This window comes from Gossypium arboreum, chromosome 8, assembly GCF_025698485.1.
Source record: "Gossypium arboreum isolate Shixiya-1 chromosome 8, ASM2569848v2, whole genome shotgun sequence".
Lineage (NCBI taxonomy): Eukaryota > Viridiplantae > Streptophyta > Magnoliopsida > Malvales > Malvaceae > Gossypium > Gossypium arboreum.
Genome location: NC_069077.1, coordinates 127,486,780 through 127,510,616, shown reverse-complemented (window position 1 = coordinate 127,510,616; position 23,837 = coordinate 127,486,780). Strand labels below are relative to the sequence as shown.

Sequence of the window (23,837 nt, the reverse complement as noted above, 5' to 3'; positions counted from 1 at the left end):
TTCCGACTAGGGTCAATTTTGGGCTGTCACAACTCTCCCCCACTTAAGAAATTTTCGTCCCCGAAAATCTTACCGGTAAGTAGGGTTGGGTATCGCTCTTTCATAGAGTTCTCGGTTTCCCAAGTAGCTTCTTCTATCCCGTGTTTGAGCCATAACACTTTCACTAGTGGAACCCGCTTGTTTCGCAACTCTTTCACTTCACGTGCGGATCTGAATCGGTTCTTCCTCATAACTCATATTGGCTTGAATTTCAACCGATGGACTAATCACGTGCGATGGATCGGATCTATAGCGTCGAAGCATCGAAACATGAAAGACATTGTGAATCTTTTCGAGTTCGGGGCAAAATCAAGCGATATGCCACCGGACCGACTCGCTCGGATATCTCATATGGCCCAATGAACCTCGGGCTCAACTTGCCCTTACGGTAGAATCTGAGTATCTTTTCCAAAGCGAAACCTTGAGAAACACTTTATCTCCCACGATACTCGATGTCCTTACGCTTCGGATCCGCGTCGACTTACGACGATCGGAGGCTATCTTGAGACTTTCACAGATTACTTTCACTTTCATTCAACATCTCTAATCAAATCCACCCGAAAATTTTGCTTTCACCGAGCTCAGTCCAAAACAATGGTGTACGGCATTTACGACCGTACAAAGCCTCGTAAGGTGCCATCCTAATACTTGATTGAAAACTATTGTTATAAGCGAATTCAATCAAAGGCAAATACCGTTCCCATGAACCATCGAACTCGAGGATGCAACATCTCAACATATCCTCAAGTATCTGAATTATCCGCTCGGATTGACCATCGGTTTGGGGGTGAAAGGCGGTGCTAAAATGCAACTTGGTACCCAAAGCTTCTTGCAACTTCTTCCAAAATTGCGAGGTAAATCTCGGATCTCTATCCGACACGATAGAAATAGGCACCCGTGTAATCTCAAAATCGAGAAGCGTACAATTGGCTAATTTGTCCATTGAAAAATCCGTGCGTCGGGGACAAAGTGAGCCGACTTAGTCGATCTATCTACCACGACCCAAATCGCATCCTTCTTACTTGCTGACAATGGCAGTCCGGATACAAAGTCCATTGTGACTCGATCCCATTTCCACTCGGGTATCGTGATCGGCTGAAGTAATCCTGAAGGCACTTGATGTTCCGCTTTCACTTGTTGACATATTAAACATCTCGAAACAAAGTCGGAGATGTCTCGTTTCATACCATGCCACCAAAACCGACGTTTCAAATCGTTGTACATCTTCGTACTCCCCGGGTGGATTGCCATTCGGCTACAATGGGCTTCGTTCGAATTATCGAAATAAGTTTGAATTCTTTGGAACACACGACGACTTCAAACCTCAAACAATCGTCATCATCGATCTGAAACTCCGATTCCTTGTTGAACACACTCAAATTTCGTTTTGCAACCAACTCATCGTCGACTTTACGAGCTTCACAAATTTGATGTATTAATAATGGTTTGGCTTTCAATTCAGCTACTAACACATTGTCGGATCGGCGGACAAGTGCACATTCATCGCTCGTAAAGCGAATAATGATTCTGACTTAAGGCATTCGCAACCACATTCACCTTTCCCGGGTGATAGTCAATGACCAGCTCATAATCCTTTAACAGCTCGAGCCAACGTCTTTGTCGCAGATTTAAGTCTCCTTGGGTCATCAAATATTTGAGACTTTTGTGATCCGAATACACATGGCATTTCTCACCAAATAAGTAATGTCGCCATATCTTTAAGGCGAATACGATGGCAGCCAATTCGAGATCATGGGTCGGATAATTTTTCTCATGTGGCTTTAATTGTCTCGACGCATAGGCCACAACTCGACCTTCTTGCATCAATACACAACCTAACCCAAGTAGGGATGCGTCACTATAAATGACAAACTCTTTGCCCGATTCGGGTTGCACTAGAATTGGGGCTTCAGTCAAATAAGTTTTTAGTTGATCGAAACTTTTTGACATTTCTCACACCATTCGAACCTTACGTCCTTTTGGAGTAGCCGTCATTGGCGTGGCTATCGTTGAGAAACCTTTACAAATCGTCGGTAATAACCGCCAGCCCCAAAAAGCTCGAACCTCGGTAATATTTCTGAGGCTTCGATTAAGTATGGCTGAAATTTTGTTGGTCGACTCGAATACCGTCTGAGATATCACATGCCCCAAGAAGCTAACCTCCCTAACCAAAACTCACACTTGTGAACTTAGCATATAACCGCTTATCCGTAAAATTTGCGGCACTAACCTCGGTGTTCAAATGTTCGGTCTCATTTCGAATAGACCAAGATGTCATCAATGAACACGACTACGAACCGATCCAAATATAGTCGAAGATCCGATTCATCAAATCCATAAATACCGCGAGGGCATTAGTAAGCCCAAGCGGCATCACTAGGAACTCGTAGTGACCATATCTCGCTCAAGGCGGTCTTGGGCACGTCCAGAATCTCGAATTCGCAATTGATAATAGCCCGATCTCAAATCTATTTTCGAGAACACCGAGGCTCCCTTGAGTTGATCGAACAAATCGTCGATCTGTGATAGCGGATATTTGTTCTTTATCGTCGCTTTATTAAGTCGACGATAGTCGATCTACAACCTCATGGTTCCATCCTTCTTTTTCACAAACAACATTGGAGCACCCCAAGGCGAGAAACTCGGGCTAGCAAATCCTCTATCCGCCAATTCTTGCAACTGAGCTTTCAACTCCTTTAATTCCGTTGGTGCCATACGATACGGGGCTATCGAAATTGGAGTGGTACCAGGTACCAATTCGATGCCAAACTCTATTTCCGAGCAGTGGTAAACCCGGCAATTCTTCGGGAAAACATCCGGGTATTCACAAACCACGGCAGCGATTCGGGTTTCTTTTACGACTCCTTGTCATCGAGCACATACGCAAGGTACGCCGCACCCTTTTCTTACATATTTACGGGCCAACATTGCGATATTACAGTGGCAACCCTTTAAGTCCGTAGACTCAACCCGAATTATCTCGTTATTCGCGCACCTCAAATCGATAGTCTTGCTTTTGCAATTTACAACCGCATCATGCATGGTCAACCAATCTAAACCAAGAATAACGTCGAATTCATCAACGGCAAAAGCATCAAGTCCGCCGGAAAACAAGAACCTCGAATACTAGGGGACTTTTCTTGTACACTTTGTTGACAAGCACGTAATGACCCAAGGGTTTGACACCGAATTACAAACTCGATGAGACTCAATAGGCAAAGTCTTCTTTGGATGCTAAGGTTTCACATATATAAGAATGAGTAGAACCGGGGTCAATCAAAGCAATCACATTAGTATCGAAAAGAGTGAAAGTACTGGTAATAACATCCGGTGAGGCAACATCCTCGCGTCTTGGCGTATGGCATAAGTCCTAGCAGAGTACGAGCCTCGGGTCTTGTTGTAGCATCTCGACCCTCTCTAACCGCCACTAGCATTGCCCGCATTTCGGATGGCCTACCTCGACCAATGGTAGCACCGGGTTTCCACTTTGACTTACATTTTGTTCAAGCAACCTCGGGCATCCTTGATAAAGTGGTCACCGATCCACACTTATAGCAGAGCAATCACGGAACCTCTGACTCCCGAATGCCATTTGCCACAATGCGAGACACTCCGCTCTCTCTCGCGATCATTTCCACCATGGCGATCGAAGTGACTCGTGTGGTCACAGGAGGTCGACCATGATCTCGTCTAGAAAAGCCCGGCGCCTCTAGACCGGCTCACATCATCTCGAAATCTCTTGATGCTGTTGAAGAGACTTTTCCGAGGACCTTTTCGGATTTCTCCGGTTCCCACATCAACTTTTTGTTTCTCCTTCCTAAGCTCTTGACTTTACAAACTACGAACTCTCGTATTTCGAGAATGCCAACGAACATCCTTATATCATCATTCAGCCCATCCTCGGCGTTTACACATAATAGCTTGGACGAAATGCATTCTCGCGCATCTGGCTAAGCCTCACAAATTTTCGTTCGTAGTCGATGGCGACATAGAGCCTTGCTTAAGATCAAGAAATTCCTTTAAACTTACGGTCGATGAATCTCGATGATATACTTTTTTGAACTCGGTTTGAAAGAACTCCCAAGTCACTTGCTCTCTAGGCACCACAAGTCGAGTACTCCACCAATAGTAGGCGGAATCACGTAGCAAGGAGATGGTACACTTTAAGCACTCATCGGTGTACAAGATAGCTCATCGAGTGCGGATAGTGTTGTCCAACCAAAATTCAGCTTGCTCGGCATCGTCATCATCCGTAGCTTTAAATTTAGTGGCCCCATGTTTTGAATCCTATCGATTGGGGCTTACTTGACCTTATTTGGTCGATTCTGGGAGGTATTGTAGGTCTGGGTTGCATTAGTCGAAATGGAGGTTGTGGAACAGCCATGTTAGTTCGAATGTATTGGTTGAACCAATCATTCATCACGCTATAAAAGGCTTGCCTAGCCTCATCATTCGGATTGCTGGCCATAGGTTGAGAGTCTGCGGTATTTGTCCCTTGCGCGAGCAGCAGCGCCACACTCTCCACATCATCAGCTATTGCTCGGTTGGGATCGGGATCCATTGCTATAAACAAACACAATTTGATTGTCGAAATCACCACACTATCAATTTATCACTATATGGCATGTATAGCTAGACCCCAAACATATCACGGTAGTCCTAGAATCGACTAAACCGTAGATCTGATACCAATAAAATTGTAACACCCGAACCCGAGACCGTCATGTTAGTCGGACGCGAGGGGTTAACGAGCAAATCCACATATTGCAAACCAATTTGACATTTCAGACAAGCTGGAAATCTGCGTCACTGTCGCCTTAAAAAGCATATCTCGAGTTTCATAACTCGGAAACTGATTCCGTAAATTTTCCCTGAATTTAGACTCATGTATCCATCCCTGGATTTATTTCTAGAATTTTTGGTTGGGCCAATTGGTACAGTTTATTAGTTAAAGTCAACCATGTTACAGGAGTCGACTGCTCTGACCTTCGCGCGTTACAACTTGAATATCTCTCTGTACAGGGCTTTAATACTGGTTCCGTTTGTTCCTAATGAAACTAGACTCAAAATGGAATCTGAAAATACAAGGTATGACTTCTAATTCTTTCTGGATAATTTATGGTAAATTTTCAAAATCGCGACAGGGGACCCAGAAACCGTTCTGGCCCTGTCTCACGAGAACTTTAATATCTCTTAGTATACTGTTCCTATGACCGTTTTGTTACTTTCATATGAAAGTAGATTCATCAAGGTTTGATTTCATACTTCTTTCACTATTTAATACCATCCCTAAAAATTTTGGTGATTTTTCACATTCACGTCACTGCAGCTGGCAGCATCTGTTTTTAAGGTAGGTCTTACCTATTTTGTAGTCTCCATGAACCAACTAGTCTTGCCATACATAGGTTCACATATGATCATTTTAACCATTCCAATGGCTGATCATGTGACCAACACTCCCATTTCAATCCATAATCACATCATGACACCATATATATATACAAACCACAAATGGTCTAAGTTCAGTACTTCACTTTTACGAGCCATTTTCGCATGGCCGTACACATATACATCACAACATATTTGAACCAACAAGGGTAGTCCTATACATGCCATTTCAAAGTTCAACCAAAATTATACCAAAATGGAGGCTTTGATAGTGTGGATGACTTCAACTTTAATGATCCCGAATCCGATCGCTAACGAGCAAAATCTATAAAAGAGAGCCAAAGCAACGGGTAAGCATTTTTATGCTTAGTAAGTCTCAAGCAATAAAATCAGCTTTAACTAAAGCATTACATTCACATAGCCAAATGAATCATTCCATTAATACACATACACATAATCATGCTTACTTCACACTTCAACATTATATACTTTCACAAGATATCAACCAACTCAATGGCTGAAAATTAGTTAGTCGATTTAACGAATGTTACTCAAACGTGTCGACTTTTCCAATGCACATATAAACATACCTTATCCTTTGGGCTTTTCGAGCGTACTAATTAAATTTATTACAGCAACCAACGCTCACCTTCAGCCCAAGCTTCTTGAATACAACCGGATATAACCACGCGCACGAATGCCTTGGTCTTAGCCCGGATTTAACGACTTGCACGAATGCCTTGGTCTTAGCCCGGATTTAACAACTTGCACGAATGCCTTGGTCTTAGCCGGATGTAGTCACTAGCACAATTGCCTTGGTCTTAACCGGATATAATTACTAGCATAAATGTCTTGGGACTTAGCCGGATATCATTCAATTGCTCATGCGACACATACATCAATAATCATTACACATCCATGTTTCATTTTCGTTACTAAGGCTCAAACACAAACATATCACTAGCATAATCGCCTTGGGACTTAGCCCGGATATCATTCAAATACTCATACACACATAAATCAATAATCATTACACATCCATATTTCATTTCACATAATTGAGTAGGGTCATTTCTTGAGGACTTACCTCGGATGTTGTCGAACGGCTTCGACGGCTATTCGATCACTTTTTCCTTCCCTTATCCAATTGTGGCCCTCTAAGCTCTTGAGCTAATTCAAACAAATTCAATTTATTAAAGTCTCGCTTGCTAGCCTTGGCGAATACACATATCATTGACTCAACATCACATAACTAAGCACTTTAGTCAATTTTCTTTAATTACGCACACATTCGGCCTTAGCTCACAACAAGGTAGCCGATTACCTAAGTCAAGAATAGCCATCATTAAGCTTGCCTCTAACCGAATGCATGCACAATAATTCCCCTCATGTGGCCGATTATACTTAGTCATACTTGCACAAAATCAACAATAAATTGCAAGATTTTCACATCATATGTGTACTAGGCGAATGTACATGCAAATTTCACAACATTCTTCAACAAATTTCTTCTTTAAACAACATATTTATCACTTTCTTCATAATCAAAATATCATGTGCAATCATATATACACATATAGGTGCAAGGCAATTTCAAGGTGTCCATAGCCATCCAAAACACAAATTTTAACTAACATGCAAGAAGCATGAACCATGCTCATGAATGCATCATGGCGAATACATCACAATCATGCCCTTTCAACTTCAATCATGGTTAAACAAAAAAAAAAAACTCAATGTCTTACTCAAGATTGCTACAAGGAAATTTCAAGAGTAGACAATCCATCATTGCATGCATCATTAGCAAGCTTCACATTTAGCATGCAATGGCTTTAACACAATAACAACCTTGGCCAAATACCATTTCCATGGCACAACAAGGATTTGAACCATGGCTAACATGAACATCAAGTTAGCAACTAAAACATGCATGAATCTCATGATACAACCTCATACATACCTTAATCTTGATGCAAGTTTAGCCAAATCTCCTTCTAGATCTCTTCTAAACCAAAAGATGGTGCAAAAATCCTACCTTCTTCCTTAGTAATTTCGGCCAAAAAGGAAAGAACAAGGATGAACAAATTTTTCTTTTCTTTTCTTTCACTCACGGCACAAGGGGGAAAAGGATGAGCAATTTTTTTGATTTTTTGTTTCTCATCCAACATCATTAGTTTTTTATCATTTAACACATCATGCATTAACAAAACATGTTTCAACATGTTTTCTTTGCCCATAAACCATGTCATGGCCGCCACTAAGCTTCTTTTGGGGAAATTTGACATGCAAATCCTTTATTTTGCATGCATGATCAACTAGTCATCACACATCTTCCCATCATACTTTCAAAGTTTACTACTAGGTCCTTTCTAGTGAAATTTACCTTTATAACTCTAAATCGAAACATCAAAAATGTCACACATGAATACACACATATTATAGGCATCAAAATAAATTTTAAATTATTTTTATGCCTCGGTTTTGTGGTCCCGAAACCATATTCCGACTAGGGTCAATTTTGGGCTGTCACAAATTTGATGTTGCCATAGAAGGGAAAAATGATTAGCATGGCATAAAACATAAGAAAATAAGATGAAGTTTAATTTTCGAACATTGGGGCAAAAGTGCAAATATGCAAAAGTTTATGGGTCAAAATGAAAATTTTTAAAAATATGATTTTTGGACCCGTTTGAATAATGTGACTAATTATTAGGCTAAATGTGATATTATAGATGAAGGAAATCGAGATTCAGGCTTAAAGTGGGAAAATACAAGGTTATGGACTAAAATGGTAAATTGCCATTTCTGGATCGAGGTAAGTTCGTGTGTTAATAATAATGCAATACCATGCATGAATTGTAATTCTCTATTGATATGACATAAATTGTATGATTTAATATGTGTAAGAGAAGTTGATGGATGTATGTATGATATGGAAAAAAAATGTAATGCTTGTTGTGTCATGTGAAATTGAATGGAAAATTTTTGTTACATGAATTGAGTGTTAAATTACTATTACAGGTTGTATGAATTGCTTTGCGGTTGTACTGGTGAGATTTTGACAAGTTTGTACATAAATAATTTATCGATTCTTTTTATTTTATTATATTTTGCTATCATATGTAATGTGGCTACCTATAGATTGACTATTTGTTGTAAATTGAAAATTGAAAAAAAGACTATGAATAAATTTGTAACATGTTGGAAAGTGAGGAATTTCCCGGTTGAGCCTTCAAAATAAAAACGATACGAATGATCTATTGTAAGGTCGCATGTGTAGCACTAAGTGTAGGCTACTATGTGTACCTGATAACTTCGATCACGTGTGTAGTACTAAGTGCAGGCTACTACGTGTAATGGATAATTGGTCGCATGTGTAGTACTATGTGCAGGCTACTATGCGTACCAGATAACCTTGTCTACAAGTGTGAAAATATGTGCAGGCAACTGAGTATCAGTTATTATTCCGAAGAGTTCAACAGGAAAATCGATTAAGTAAAAATACATGTGAATATGATTATATGATGAATAAGTGCAGGTATATGTTTATGAAAATTTTGAGCAATGTGCTCGATATTTGGGTGAACTTCAATAAGACAAAATGGATTAAGTGAAATTATGTAAGAGTGAATTTTAGTAGTAAAACAGTGTTGGACAGCAGCAGTTGCGTGACTTTGAAAATTCACCAAAATTTTTTAAGTTGAATTAAATTTCAAACAAATTATGGAATTAAACATTAATAAGTCTATTTTCATATAAAAGAAACAGGGGGAGCAAAAGAGTTATATATTATGTGATATTATAATTTTTGTGAGACAGTGTTAGAATGAATTCTAAATCCCCTGTTCTGACTTGGAAAAAAAATTGTAAAAAAATAATTATGAGTTATAATTTACATGAATAGAATCTTCAATGAGTCTACTTTTAGGAGGAATGGATGGGAACATCATCCGAGTCCCGAAATATGAGATAAATAATTTTTAGTGGAGAGAGGTCAGAACTGTTGGACAGCAAAACAGAGGAAACTTTAATGAATAAACTGTACTAATTGGCTAAACCAAAAAATCTGGAAATTTTATGGGAGAAATATATATGAATCTAGTTTCAAGAAAAATTAACGAAACTAAATTTGGAGTTTTTTAGCTTCAGATATGAATGATTTAGTAACTATAACTCGATAGCACAGCTTAACCTGAACATGTGTGATGGTACAATTATAGTGTTTCATCTTGAAAAGAGTGGTAGTAATTGCTTATTATTTTCATATGAACTTACTAAGCGTAAAGCTTACCCATCCTCTCCATTTCTTTAATATTGGCAAGTCAGCTCGGGGTTGGAGATCGTCGAAGGCAAAATCACACTATCAAACTATCATTTTTGGGAGAATTAATTCAAATATTAGAAATATCAAGTGAGTGGCATGTATAGGAAGTTGGTTTGTGATATGTACTTTTATTATGATTTTGACCATACGTATCAGTCTGCATTGAGCTATCGTATATAATCATGAGATGTGGTCCTTATCCATTATGGTTTATAAGTTTAATTAATCGTTTCATGTCCTATGTTTTGATGTAATGATATAGTTAGCTTTGTTTGTTATGCATGTGTTCGAAAAGTTTTGAATTAAATGAAATTTTATGGCCCGATTTTCGTCTATGTGTATTGTTAAGTCTGGTAATGCCTCGTACTCTGTTCAGGCCTTGGATACGGGTAAGGGGTGTTACAAAGACAATACCTAAGGAAAAATCCACCTAGACTTCACTTGTTATTTGACTCTGAATCGGACAATTTATTTATTCAATTTGTTCCGTAGAGACCCCTAAGTTATGTTATTATCTCTCTCGAGACTAACAACGTCTAACCCTAGTTTGAATAATTGATATCTCTTTCTAATTAACGCCCTAGGGTTGCATTAACTCGATCTATGGATCCCCTTATTAGGTTTCACCCTAATCCGGCAAAATCTTGTCACCCTATCTCTAGGCGTGCAACCAACTCCACTTAATTATGACAAATTTACTCTTAGACAGGGTCTATTCCTCCTCTGAATAAGAGCTTAACTTGAATCAATATTCTAGAATATCAAAACAAGAATTAAGAACACATAATTAAGAACAAGTCAAATATTTATCATACAATTCAGATAATAATAACAAGGTTCATCTTAGGTTTCATCCCCCTTAGGTATTTAGGGGTTTTAGTTTATACTAATGAAAGAAAACATCTCAAAAGAATAAAAATAACAAAACATAAGAAAACCCAAAACTCCTGAGGGAATTTGAAGGGAGATCTTCAGTCTTGATGGTGAATCCGGCTTCTGAGATGGATCGATTAGCTTCTCTAGAGCAATTCTTTGCTTCCTCCTCTGCGTCCCCCCTCTTCTCCTCTTCTAGGGTGTACTTATAGGCTTTTGAATGCCTAAGAGCCCTCAAAATTGGCCTTTTCTGAATTGAACTAAACTTGGGCTCGGCAGAAACACGCCCGTGTGACACGCCAGTGTGCGATTGCTTAAGGCTGTGCTCAAGGCTGTTAAATGGGCACGGGCGTGTGATCTACTCGTGTGAGGAAGTCCAGGCTGTGTTAATTTCGTATGTTGGCCCATTTTCTTCATTTTTGGCCCGTTTCTCATTCCTTTCACTTTCATATGCTCACCTAAGTATAAAACATGAAATTAAGGCATTAGGAGCATCGAATTCACCAATTTTAAGGAAAAATCATCCATAAAATGTGCTAAGCATGAGATAGAAATATGTATAAATTATGGTTTATCAAATACACCCATACTTAAGCATTTGCTTGTCCTCAAGCAAAATCCTCAACTCTTAATCAAAATAAATTATTCTCAACTCATAATTTCTATCGATAATATCTCAAAATAATCCATAGGTAATCATACATTGAAATTTCAACTGAAAGAATATCAAAGTTTCAAGCATTCCAAGTTGAGCATTTTATTATGAAAACATAGGTGTCTCCCATCGTATAAGTAATTTCCTTTGATTCAAAATATCACAGAGTTTCACATCCTCACTAAATATTCACTCAAATCAATCGAGGTGTTTAAGTACAATAAATGAAGCACTCAATAGTCAATAAGGGAAAGTCATTACCATAGGCTTGCATGAAAATCAAATCTCCACCACTATAAATTAAGATGAAAAATCAATCAAAAGGTCTTCAGAGGGTTGTAACGTGGCTTTGGTTAGAGGGTGTGGTCACAAGCTGAAAGAAAGGGTTAGAATCGAGATTGAATTGAAAAATTGCCTAACTAGAAAAATGACTAGTCATCAATTGCGTACAACAGAGCTTTTTCTCAGAATATGAAATTTAACTTTTTTAGCTTAGAAGATCACTACTACTAATATGTATACATGTATATATATATATATATATATTTTTAAGAACAAGTCAAATTACAAAATAGAATAAAACATAGCTAAGCAGCTATTCCAACTCAAATCTCGACAAAAATAGGGATCAAATTAATTTAGGGGATTTCAACAATAATGAGTTATGGGTTAATATTGAGGGTAAATCAATGAATGGGTTGTTAGGCTCAAGGGGGTTCACTAAAGGTTAATTGTAAAGGTAGGCTTTTATAGAGTGAGTAGGTTAAACCTAAGTGCCTTTATCATTTTGACATATCAAATCAAATGGTGTAGTCTTGACATGCATAATCAAGCAAGTTCTAGAATAACAATTCAATACTAACGCACTCATAATGAAAGTGAGCATGAAAGAAATAATAGATGCTCTAAAGGCTCAAGATCTCACAAAAATTATGGCTTTTTGATGTTTAAACTTGTGAATTCCAACTCAAAGTAATACCTAAACTTGGGGAAACAACCTAAAAGTTTTTAATTCTTCAAAAATCAACTTATCATGCTTGATTCCCTAATGTCTTAAAGTTTAAACAATCAATGTATAAATGCCAATGTTTTAATTCAAGATATATCAATAAGCATTATACACTAATTGGAATTCTGTATAATAATGATATGAGAAGATTCCATGAGAATAAAACAAAATTCAGGGATTTTTCTGATATAAAAGACCCCCCACACTTAAGATGTACATTGCCCTCAATGTACAAAGGTAGATATATTGAAAAAGATAGATATATAATTATAAGATAGGGAGAGAAGTGAAACTTCCTAAATGATGAATGAATTCCTCGAACTGGAGTTTTGAAGAATAATCAGCGTGAGAGTGGAGGAGGATACTCCGGTGGTGTTAGAGGTTCATTAGTCCATAAGTCCTGCGCCAAAAGAATATTATATCTGGTGGTAGCTATGGTCGTGGTCGAGCAGTCGTGGAGAATCATTTCCAGAGGAGTTTTTAGTTCCTATGTGATGGTGAGCTTGAGGAGCTCTTTATAACTGTGACAAAATCAGGAATTTTTTTAGGAAGTATAAGGAAGCATAATTACTCATAATGGAATAACCAAAGTTGATAATAAAAATTATAAAATCTAATAGAAATAAGCTTAAAGGAAAATAAAAAGTAGTCTTAAAATAGAATAAAAATAAAAACATAAAATAATAAATAAAAGTTTTTAAACATCTTCATCGCTAGATGGTTCGCGAGGTGGGGGTGGCGATGAGATGTGGAAGTGCTGGAAAATCTACTTAGAGTAACATCAATGTTATTGAAGCAATGAAAACACTGTTGCTCGAATCAGGTAAGGCGCTCAAAGATGTCAGCATATGAAGCCACCACATGAACTGGACGAGAGGGTGGTGGTAGTGGCGGAGTTCATGACGTGGAGGGACATCATCAGTAATATCCTCGGGATCCTCATCCTCGGTGGATTGGGCTAGGCGATACTGAGGAGGGTGGGTTCCTCGGCGCTTCTTGATCATCCTCATACTAAGCATGCTCGAGATGCCCTGTAGGGACATCTGGCCAATGAGAGTGAGGGAGGATGATTGGGCTACTGTGTTGAGAAGCCCGAAGTGCCAAGCCAGCCTCGTCACATAAGGCCCAATGGAGATGAACCCCTTCCTATGCCCCTCCGTCTAAAGTTGAATGGCGAGGGCAATGAAATAGGTAAGGTCGAAGACGTGCCCGTGCGACATACACCATAGAAAGTAGGCATCGTAAGTGTTGACGAAACTAGTGCTCTCTCTCCTTCCTGTTAATGTGTGAGCTAAAATGGCATGTAGGTACCTCAAAAATGGAGGGAGAGTTGATGCCTTGGAGCGGCTAGGATTGTAGGAGGCAGAGCCAGATACGAGGGCGTTCCAGCACCGTGAAGGAGAATGATGGATGTGGCAATTGAGAGTGTGGAGCTCATTCTCCTCCATGAACTCTTCAGTGTAAAGGCCCGGTGCAGTACCGAACTTTGGGACTCTCAACTGGAGGACTAGACTACCGATGCAGAATTGGACCTTTCTCGGATCATCAAAATGGGTCATCACGGTCTGAAGATGAAATGTTGAGCAAAATTCCATCGTGAGCTCGAGATACGTTGACTTGACAATCTCAAAGAAAAGTCCCCAAGGATCGGTGGTGAGGAGGGCCCAAATTGCATCAACAAGTTGGACTTGTTCTAGCGCGGTTCAGTCTACACAGCGGCCCAGTTACAAGGGTCAAGCCCATAGAATCTGAAATAGTTCCTCCTGATTGCCTGGTGGAAATTGGAGAAGGGGTGGCAAATTTCTGTGGTAGGTCCTGAGGATACGCCCCTTTCCGTTTTTTCGAAGTGAGGACGGCAATCTTCTTGCAATGTGAGGTAGACATAATTTACCTATAATGGAAATTGAAGTGGAATATGAATACTTTCCATGGGGCTTACTTATTAACCTATACTATAACAACCAAAATAAATGTGCCAAATAACCTTATGAGAATAAGTAATAGAGATATCTAAAGAATGAATTTGTGTGGAGTTAATAGCATGAAACTCTTAGAAACAATGAATGTAGCCTAATATACTGACTAAGAAAATAAAAAATTACCAAAACAAAACTTAAAAACATAAATTTATCTACTATTCTAACTATGAAAGTGCACGTAAAATAGTCAAATGGAGCATAGAAATCACGAAAGAGGTAAAATAATTGAAAAAGATTGAGATAAAAGAGTAAACAAACACAAGAGGGAGGAGCTTAGGTGTCAAAAATATGGTTGAAGATGGTGCACGAGCGTGGGAGGAGGCCGTATGAATCTGTAGCGGCTAGGGTTAGGGATTTTAGGTAAGGGAAATGATGAATAGTGAAGGGTATTTATAGATTTTTGGGACACACGGCCAGGGGACACGCCCGTGTTCCCTAATTTTTGCCCGTGTGATTCTCAAATTTTGAATTTGGGCGCGTCTGACATTTAGCCCACGCTCGTGTTTCTTAGGCGTGTGGGTGCACACAGCCATGTCGCACGGCCGTGTCTGTCTTTGTTCGCTTCTCCCACGCCCATGTTAATCTGACAGGTTCGATCATAGGTTCTAGTCACGAGCGTGGCGAATGCCCGTGCTATTTTCTTAGGTTCAACCATGATTCTACGACACGGGTGTGTCGCACGCCCATGTTGTTTTGGCAAATTCACCCACGTTCCTAACGCACGGCCGTGGCGACTTATCGCATCCCGTGTTGGGGAAAATTTTGCCTTGTTTCCACACGGCTTAAGGCACGCCCGTGTGCCTAACCGTGTGTGCTTTAGAAAGCCTGTGTTCCATGAGTCGGTTAGTATGTTAGATGTTAAAACTAAATTTAAAGAAATTAATATTGTTAGTGCTCGGGTTACCTCCCAAGAAACGCTTATTTATAGTCTAAGCTCGACTTACCTCTTTGGTGAATGGTCATGGTGGTTTGAGGAGTGTATACTCCTCATTCCTGCTATGAATCCCATCAAAATAAGGTTTTAGGCAGGTATTGCTCACCTTAAAGGTGCCGAATTTGGGATTACTTACCTCGACTGTACCAAATGGGACAATGCTAAGTACTGTAAGAGGAATTTCTTCATTCGGTTTGGCAGTGTTAATGTAAGGGTCTGCAGCATCTAATGAAACTTTATCTCCAACTTTAATTTGTTTTAGTAAGGCTTTGAGCTCGTTCTGGCGTAGTTTTGGTTTATCGTATTTTCTCGGTTTAAATGTCAGTCATTCATCTAACTCCTCGATTTGTAACATTCGTTCTTCATGTGTAAATCCTTTGTTGTGGATTGAACATGGCTCATGTGTGTCCTTCGAACTTATTTCCTGCAAAATAGGTTGCACTGTATGATCAGTCCTAGTAGAACAATTTGTACAATCACCTTCAATTTTCAATGTGTTGTTTAGGTTGCGAGCTTGAAGATTGATTGTTTCGTCTCCTACACGAAGTGTGAGTTCACTTGTGCCAACGTCAATAATTGTTCTAGCAGTTGCTAAAAAGGGCCTTCCCAAAATTAAAGGAACATTACTGTCCTCTTCTATGTCTAAAACAACAAAATCAACTGGGAATATAAATTTTTCAATTTTAGTGAGTACGTCTTCAATGATACCCCTAGGAAATTTAACAGTTTTATCTGCTAATTGAATGCTCATCCTAGTTTGTTTGGGTTTCCCTAGACCTAGTTGCTTAAAAAATTTGTAAGGCATAACATTGATACTAGCCCCTAGATCAGCTAACGTATTATTAACATCTAAACTACCAATTAAACAAAGAATCGTAAAACTCCCTGGATCTTTTAGTTTGTTGGGTACCTTATTCTGAAGAATGGCTAAGCAAACCGCGTTCATCTCTACATGCGACCTTTCATCTAACTTTTGTTTATTTGCTAGAAGCTCCTTTAAAAATTTGACTGCATTCGGCATCTACAAAAGTGCTTTAATAAACGGTAGGTTAATATGTAGTTTCTTTAAAAGTTTAAGGAATTTACCAACTTGTTCGTCTGAGCGGTCTTTCCTTATCTCATTGGGGTATGGCACACGAGGTTTATATTCTGTACTTCCGCTTTTTGTTCGTTTTGGCCTACCTCATTCTTACTTTCACTTACCATCGGTTCTGGCCTTGGTTTTGCCACTAACCCTTCCTCATCTTAAATGGCAATTGCGTTGAGTTGCTCCCTCGGGTTAGATTCAGTGTTGCTTGGTAGGCTATCTTGTGGTCGTTCGGAAATCAATTTGGCGAGCTTTCCAATCTGAGTTTCGAGCCCCTGGAATAATGCTTGTTGATTTTTAAGTGCTGTCTCGGTATTCTGAAAATGAGTCTCTAATGCCGAGATGAATTTGGTTAGCATCTCCTCAAGGTTCGGCTTTTTCTCCTGCTGGTATGGTGATTGCTGAAAGCCTGGAGGGGGTGGTGGTTTCTGATTTCCTTGGCCTCCCCATGAAAAATTTGGGTGATTCCTCCAACCTGCATTGTAAGTATTGCTATAAGGATTGTTTTTAGATCGAGGATTATTACCCATGTAATTTAACTGCTCATTCTCCATGTTGTGGCCATAAAGTGGGTATTCTGAATTGCTCGATCCACCTTCATTTTCTTCATACTGCATTACTGGGTGAACCTTTGAAGAACTAAGAAAACCATCAATTTTCTTATTCAACAGTTCTACTTGATTAGAGAGCATGGTGACCGAATCGACGTTATAAACGCCGGCTGTTTTTTTTGGCTTTGTCCTCATGACTTGCCACTGATAGTTATTCAATGGCATCTCCTCTATAAATTCATAGGCATATTCAGGTTTCTTATTATTGATGGTTCCTCCAGCGACTTCATCAATCATCTGCCAAGTCAAAGGATTCAGGCCATTATGAAACGTTTGAACCTATAGCCAAAGCAGTAACCCATGGTAAGGGCACATTCTCAAAAGGTCCTTGTATCTCTCCCATGCATCGTAGAGTGTTTCTAAATCCATCTGCACAAAAGAAGAGATATCATTAAGTAATTTAGCCGTTTTAGCCGGCAAAAAGTATTTTAATAGAAACTTTTCGGTCAATTGTTCCCAAGTAGTAATTGACCCTTGTGGTAACGAGTTCAACCACTGTTTAGCTTTGTTCCTCAACGAAAAGGGAAACAACCGAAGGCGGATGGCGTCATCAGAAATGCCATTAATTTTAAAGGTATCTCAAAATTCTAGGAAATTTGCCAAGTGAGCATTGGGATCTTCGTCCTGCAAACCATCAAACTGAACAAACTGTTGTATCATTTGAATTCTGTTAGGTTTCAGTTCAAAATTATTTGCAGCAATAGCAGGTCTAACTATACTTGACTCAGTTCCTGTTAAATTAGGTTTAGCATAATCATACATAGTGCATGGAGCAGGATTCTGATTTACAGCAATCGCAGGAGGTAGCGGATTTTCTTGGTTTTCAGCCATATCCTCGGTTGTGGTTTGAATATCGTCCTCTTGCTCATTCTCTGTGTATCTTAAGCTTCGCCTTATTTCTCTTTGGTTTTTGTGAACTCTGTGATCAATCACACTGTCAAAAAGTAATGGTCTTGACGGGTTTCTTCTAGTCATAAACTATAAGAACCTTCCAGAAAAAGGGGAAAAGAAGAATTAGTAATAAAAGTTAGATATAAATTTAAATTGCAGTAAAAGTAAATGGCTAAAGTAATAAAATCGAGTGTTCCTAATATCTTAGTTCCCCGGAAACGGTGCCAAAAACTTGATACGTGATATTCGTGATAGGTTTTAAATATTTATAATGAATCGTTCTTGAAACTAACTATTATCACGATGAAGGTAAGTGTACCTATCGAACAGTAGTATAGCTTTAGCAAGACCGGATTATCGAACCCAAAGGAACTAAAAGTACTAGTATCAACTTTCATTTATTATCTAGCCTAAAAAATAAAAGGGTTTTGTTTATCTAACTAATTAACTAAACTAAGAAATCACAGAAAAGAAATTTGGGGAAAATACTTTTTGGAAAACTCGATTGATTAAGACAATACCTAAGGAAAAATCCACCTAGACTTCACTTGTTATTTGACTTTGAATCGGACGATTTATTCATTCAACTTGTTCCGTAGAGACCCCTAAGTTATATTATTATCTCTCTCGAAACTAACAACGTCTAACCCTAGTTTGAATAATTGAAATTTCTTTTCAATTAATGCCCTAGGGTTGCATTAACTCGATCTATGGATCCCCTTATTAGGTTTCACCCTAATCCAGTAAAATCTTGTCACCCTATCTCTAGGCGCAACCAACTCTCGCTTAATTATGACAAATTTACTCTTAGGCGAGGTCTATTCCTCCTTTCAATAAGAGCTTAACTTGAATCAATATCACGGAATATCAAAACAAAATTAAGAACACATAATTAAGAACAAGTCAAATATTTATCATACAATTGGATAATAATAACAAGATCGTCTTGGTTTCATCCCCTTAGGTATTTAGGGTTTTAGTTCATACTAATGAAAGAAAACATCTCAAAAGAATAAAAATAACAAAACATAAGAAAACCCAAAACTCCTGAGGGAATTTGAAGGGAGATCTTTCGTCATGATGGTGAATCCGGCTTCTGAGATGGATCGATCGGCTTCCCTTGAGCAATTCCTTGCTTCCTCCTCTGCGTCCCCCCTCTTCTCCTCTTCTAGGGTGTGTTTATAGGCTTTGGAATGCCTAAGAGCCCTCAAAATTGGCCTTTTCCGAATTGGACTAAACTTGGGCTCGGTAGAGACATGCCAGTGTGACACGCCCATGTGCGATTGCTTAAGGCCATGATCAAGGTTGTTAAATGGGCACGGGCGTGTGATCTACCTGTGTGAGTAAGTCCAGGCCGTGTTGATTTCGTACGTTGGCCCATTTTCTCCGTTTTTGGCCCGTTTCTCGTTCCTTTCACTCTTTTATGCTCACCTAAGTATAAAACATCAAATTAAGGCATTAGAAGCATTGAATTCACCAATTTTAAGGAAAAATCATCCATCAAATGTGCTAAGCATAGGATAGAAATATGTATACATTACGGTTTATCTGAATTCCTTACACGGGTAGACCACACACCCGTGTCATGTTAATAGGCTCTAACACGGCTTCGACTTCCTTACACGGGAAGATCACACGGCCATGTCTATTTAACAGCCTTGAACACAGATTGAAGAAATCACACACGGGCGTGTCCCTGTCGAGCCCAAGTTTAGTCCTATTCAGAAAAGGCCACTCTTGAGGGCTTTTAGGCATTCTAAAGCCTATTTAAACACACTAGAGGAGGATTAGAGGACACACACGGAGTAGGAGGCAAGGAATTACTCGAGGAAAGCCGATTGATCCATCTCAGAAGCCAGATTCACCTTCAAGACTGAAGATCTCCCTTCAATTCCCCTTAAGAGTTCTTAGGTTTTCTTTATGTTTTGTTATCGTTATTCTTTTGAGTTGTTTTCTTTCATAAATATGAACTAAACCCCCTAAATACCTAAAGGGAATGAAACCTAAGACGGATCTTGTTATTATTATCTGAATTGTATGATAAATATTTGACTTGTTCTTAATTATGAATTCTTAATTCTTGCTTTAATATTCCAGGATATTGATTCAAGTATTGATGTGCTTATTCGGAGGAGCAAAAGTCCTGCTCAAGAGTAGATCTAACATAATTAAGTGGAGTTGATTGCACGCCTAGAGATAGGGTGACATAATTTTGCCAGATTAGGGTGAAACCTAATAAAGGAATCCATAGATCGAGTTAATGCAACACTAGGGGTTTTAATTAGAAAGAGATTTCAATTAATCAACCTAGGGTTAGATGTTGTTAGTCTCGAGAGAGATAATAATATAACTTAGGGATTTCTACGTCAAGTGAAGTCTATGTAGATTTTTCCCTTAGGTATTGTCCAAATCTTTCAGTTTTCCCAAAAGTTATTCCCAAATTTACTTCCTGTGCATTCTTAGTTTAGTAATTATTTTAGACAAAACAAACCCCTTTATTTTTGGGCTAGATAATAAAAAGAAAGTTAATACTAGTACTTCTAGTTCCTCTGGGTTCGACATCCCGGTTTTACCATAAGCTATACTATTGTTCGATAATGTGCACTTGCCTTTGTCGTGATAATAGTTAGTTTTCGAGAACGGACATTCATAAATTATAAAACTTATCACGATTCACTTCACATCAAGTTTTTGGCGCCATTGCTGGGGAACTAAGATATTAGGAACACTCGTTTTTTATTACTTTAGCCATTTTACTTTTATTGTAATTTAAATTTTTATTTTATTTTCTAATTTTTCATTTATTCGCTTCTGGCAGGTTTTTATAGTGTATGACTAGAAGAAACCCGTCGGGACCATTACTTTTTGATAGTGAGATCGATCGCATAGCTCCCAAAAATCGAAGAGAAATAAGGCGAAGCCTAAGATTTACAGAGGAAGAGCAAGAGGATGACATTCACACCACAACCAAGGAGATGGCTGAAAATCAAGAAAATCTGCTACCTCTTGCGATTGCTGTTGATCCAGTAAATCAGAATCCTGTTCCGCGCACTATGTATGATTATGCTAAGCCTACTTTAATAGGAACTGAGTCAAGTATAGTTAGGCCTACTGTTACTGCAAATAATTTTGAACTAAAACCTAACACAATTCAAATGATTCAACAGTTTGTTCAGTTTGATAGTTTGCAAGACGAGGACCCAAACGCTCATCTGGCGAACTTCCTAGAGATTTGTGATTTAAAATCAATGGCGTTTCTAATTATGCCATTCACCTTCGGTTGTTTCCTTTTTCATTGAGGAACAAAGCTAAACAGTGGTTGCACTCGTTACCACGAGGGTCAATCACTACTTGGGAACAAATGACCGAAAAAATTTTACTTAGATATTTTTTGCCGGCTAAAATGGCTAAATTGAGAAACGATATCTCTTCTTTTGTGTAGATGGATCTAGAGACACTCTATGATGCATGGGAGAGATACAAGGACCTATTGAGAAGGTGCCCTCACCATGGGTTACCTTTATGGTTGCAGGTTCAAACGTTTAACAACGGCGTGAACCCCTCAACAAGGCAACTTATCGACACAGCTTCTGGTGGGACTATCAATAACAAAACACCTGAAGTGGTTTACGAATTTATTGAAGAGATTTCATTGAATAACTATCAGTGGCAAGTCATGAGAACAAAGCCGGCAAAAGCAGCCGGTGTTTTCAACCTCGATGCGGTTACTATGCTATCTAACCAGGTAGAACTCTTAAATAAAAAGATTGACAGTTTGTGTGGTTCCAGTCAGGTACATCCAGTGATGAGGTGCGATTCAAATGGAGGAGGAACATACACAGAATATCAACCCTTCAACCCTAGTATCGAGGAGGAACAAGTTCAATATATGGGTAATAATAATTCTAGATCTCAAAATAACCCATATAGTAACATATATAATGCAAGTTGGAGGAACCATCCCAACTTCTCGTGGGGTAGTCAAGGGAATCAAAGGCCACAACATCCTCCGGTTTTCAACAACCACCTTACCAACAGGAAAAGAAGCTAAGCCTTGAGGAGATGCTAACAAATTTTATCTCGGTGTTAGAAACTCACTTTTAGAATACCGAAATAGCACTTAAGAATCAACAAGCGTTGATTCAAGGGCTCGGAACTCAGATAGGCCAACTCGCCAAATTGATTTCTGAACAACCACAAGGTAGCTTGCTGAGTAACACTGAATCTAACCCAAGGGAATAGCTCAATGCAATTACCATTCAAGATGAGGAAGGGTTAGTCGAACCTGAACCAGAACCAAGGCAAAGAATTGTGGTAAGTAAAACCAAAGGTGAGGTAGACCACAGTGAACAAACACCAGTAAGTAAAGAGTACAAACCTTGTGTGCCATACCCCAATGAAACAAGGAAAGACCGCACAGACGAAAAATTCGGTAAATTCCTTAAATTATTAAAAAAATTACATATTAACTTACCGTCTATTGAAGCTCTTTCGCAGATGCCAAACGCAGTCAAATTCTTAAAGGAGATTTTAACAAACAAGCAGAAGTTGGATGAAGCGTCGTATGTGGAGTTAAATGCAGTTTGCTCAGCCATACTACAAAATAAGTTGGCCAACAAATTAAAAGATCCAGGGAGTTTTACGATTCCTTGTTTAATTGGTAGTTTAGATGTTAATAATGCTTTGGCTGATTTAGGGGCTAGTATCAATGTCATGCCTTATAAAATGTTTAAACAACTAGGTCTTGGGAAACCCAAACAAACTAGGATGAGCATTCAGTTAGCAGACAAAACAATCAAATTTCTTAGGGGTGATATTGAAGATGTACTCGTTAAAATTGATAAATTCATATTCTCAATTGATTTTGTTGTTCTAGACACAGAAAAGGATAGTGACGTGCCTTTAATTTTAGGGAGGCCTTTTTTAGCAACCGCTAGAACTATAATTGATGTTGGTACAGGTGAACTCACACTTCGTGTGGGTGAGGAAACAATCACTCTTCAAGCTCGTAATTCAAGTAACACATCAAATATCGAAGGTGATTGTATAAATCGTACTACTAATACTGATCATGTGGTGAAACCTTCTTTGCAGGAAACACGTTCAAAGAACACACCTAAGTCATGTTCGAGTAACGACAAAGGACCCATCTATGAAGAACGAAGGCTACAGGTCGAGGAACTAGATGAGTGGCGGACACAGAAACCAAGATCACATGATAAATCGAAACCACGCCATGACGAGCTCAATATTTCACTAAATCAACTTAAGGTTGGAGACAAAGTACTATTAGATGCAGCAGACCCTCGGATTGCCACCTTTGAACTTAATGGAGAAATCCCTCTTACGGTACTTAGCACTTTCCCATACGGCACAGTCGAGGTAATTCATCCTAAACTCGGTACGTTCAAGGTAAATAGTACTCGTCTAAAACCTTATTTTGATAAAATTGATAGCAGGGATGAGGAGTGTAAACTCCTTGCACCACCATGACCACACAACAAGAGAGGAAAGTCGAGCTTAGACTATAAATAAATGCTTATCGGGAGGCAACACGAGCACTAACGGTGTTAACTTCTTTAAATTTTAGTTTTTAACATTTACTTCATTAACTGAATCACTGAACACAGGTTTTCCAGAACCACACGGCCAGGCCCACGGGCGTGCTTAGGCCGTGCCCATACCATGAGAGGCAACACGGCCGTGTGATACAGTCGTGTGAAAATAGAGCCAAATTTTTCCCAACACGGGATTCGATACGTTGCCACGGCCGTAAGATATGGCCATGGACAAAACTGTCAAAATAACACGGGCGTGCGCCACACTCGTGTCTAAAAGCCGTGGTTGAAATTGAGAAATTAACACTCGCGTATGACACGCCCGTGCCCACCACCCGTGCTCAAGACTATGAAAACAACACGGGCGTGGTAGAAGCGAATGAAACAGGACACGGTCGTGTGCACCAATACTCCCAACGAACAAGGGCGTGGGCCAAATTTCAGACGCGCCCAAATTTAAAAATCACGAAACACACGGGCTGAACGGCT

At 39.1% G+C, this 23,837-nt stretch overlaps 2 non-coding genes across 2 annotated transcripts; one reads left to right on the top strand and one right to left on the bottom strand.

Annotated features, from left to right (window-relative positions):
* The first annotated feature begins 17,194 nt into the window (after window positions 1-17,194).
* On the top strand, window positions 17,195-17,301 carry LOC128279700 (small nucleolar RNA R71). Its single transcript, XR_008269898.1, has one exon. It is a non-coding gene; the product is annotated as a small nucleolar RNA R71 (small nucleolar RNA).
* A 3,898-nt stretch (window positions 17,302-21,199) lies between these two features.
* Window positions 21,200-21,306, bottom strand: LOC128280035 (small nucleolar RNA R71). Its single transcript, XR_008270217.1, has one exon. It is a non-coding gene; the product is annotated as a small nucleolar RNA R71 (small nucleolar RNA).
* Between the last annotated feature and the right edge of the window lie 2,531 nt (window positions 21,307-23,837).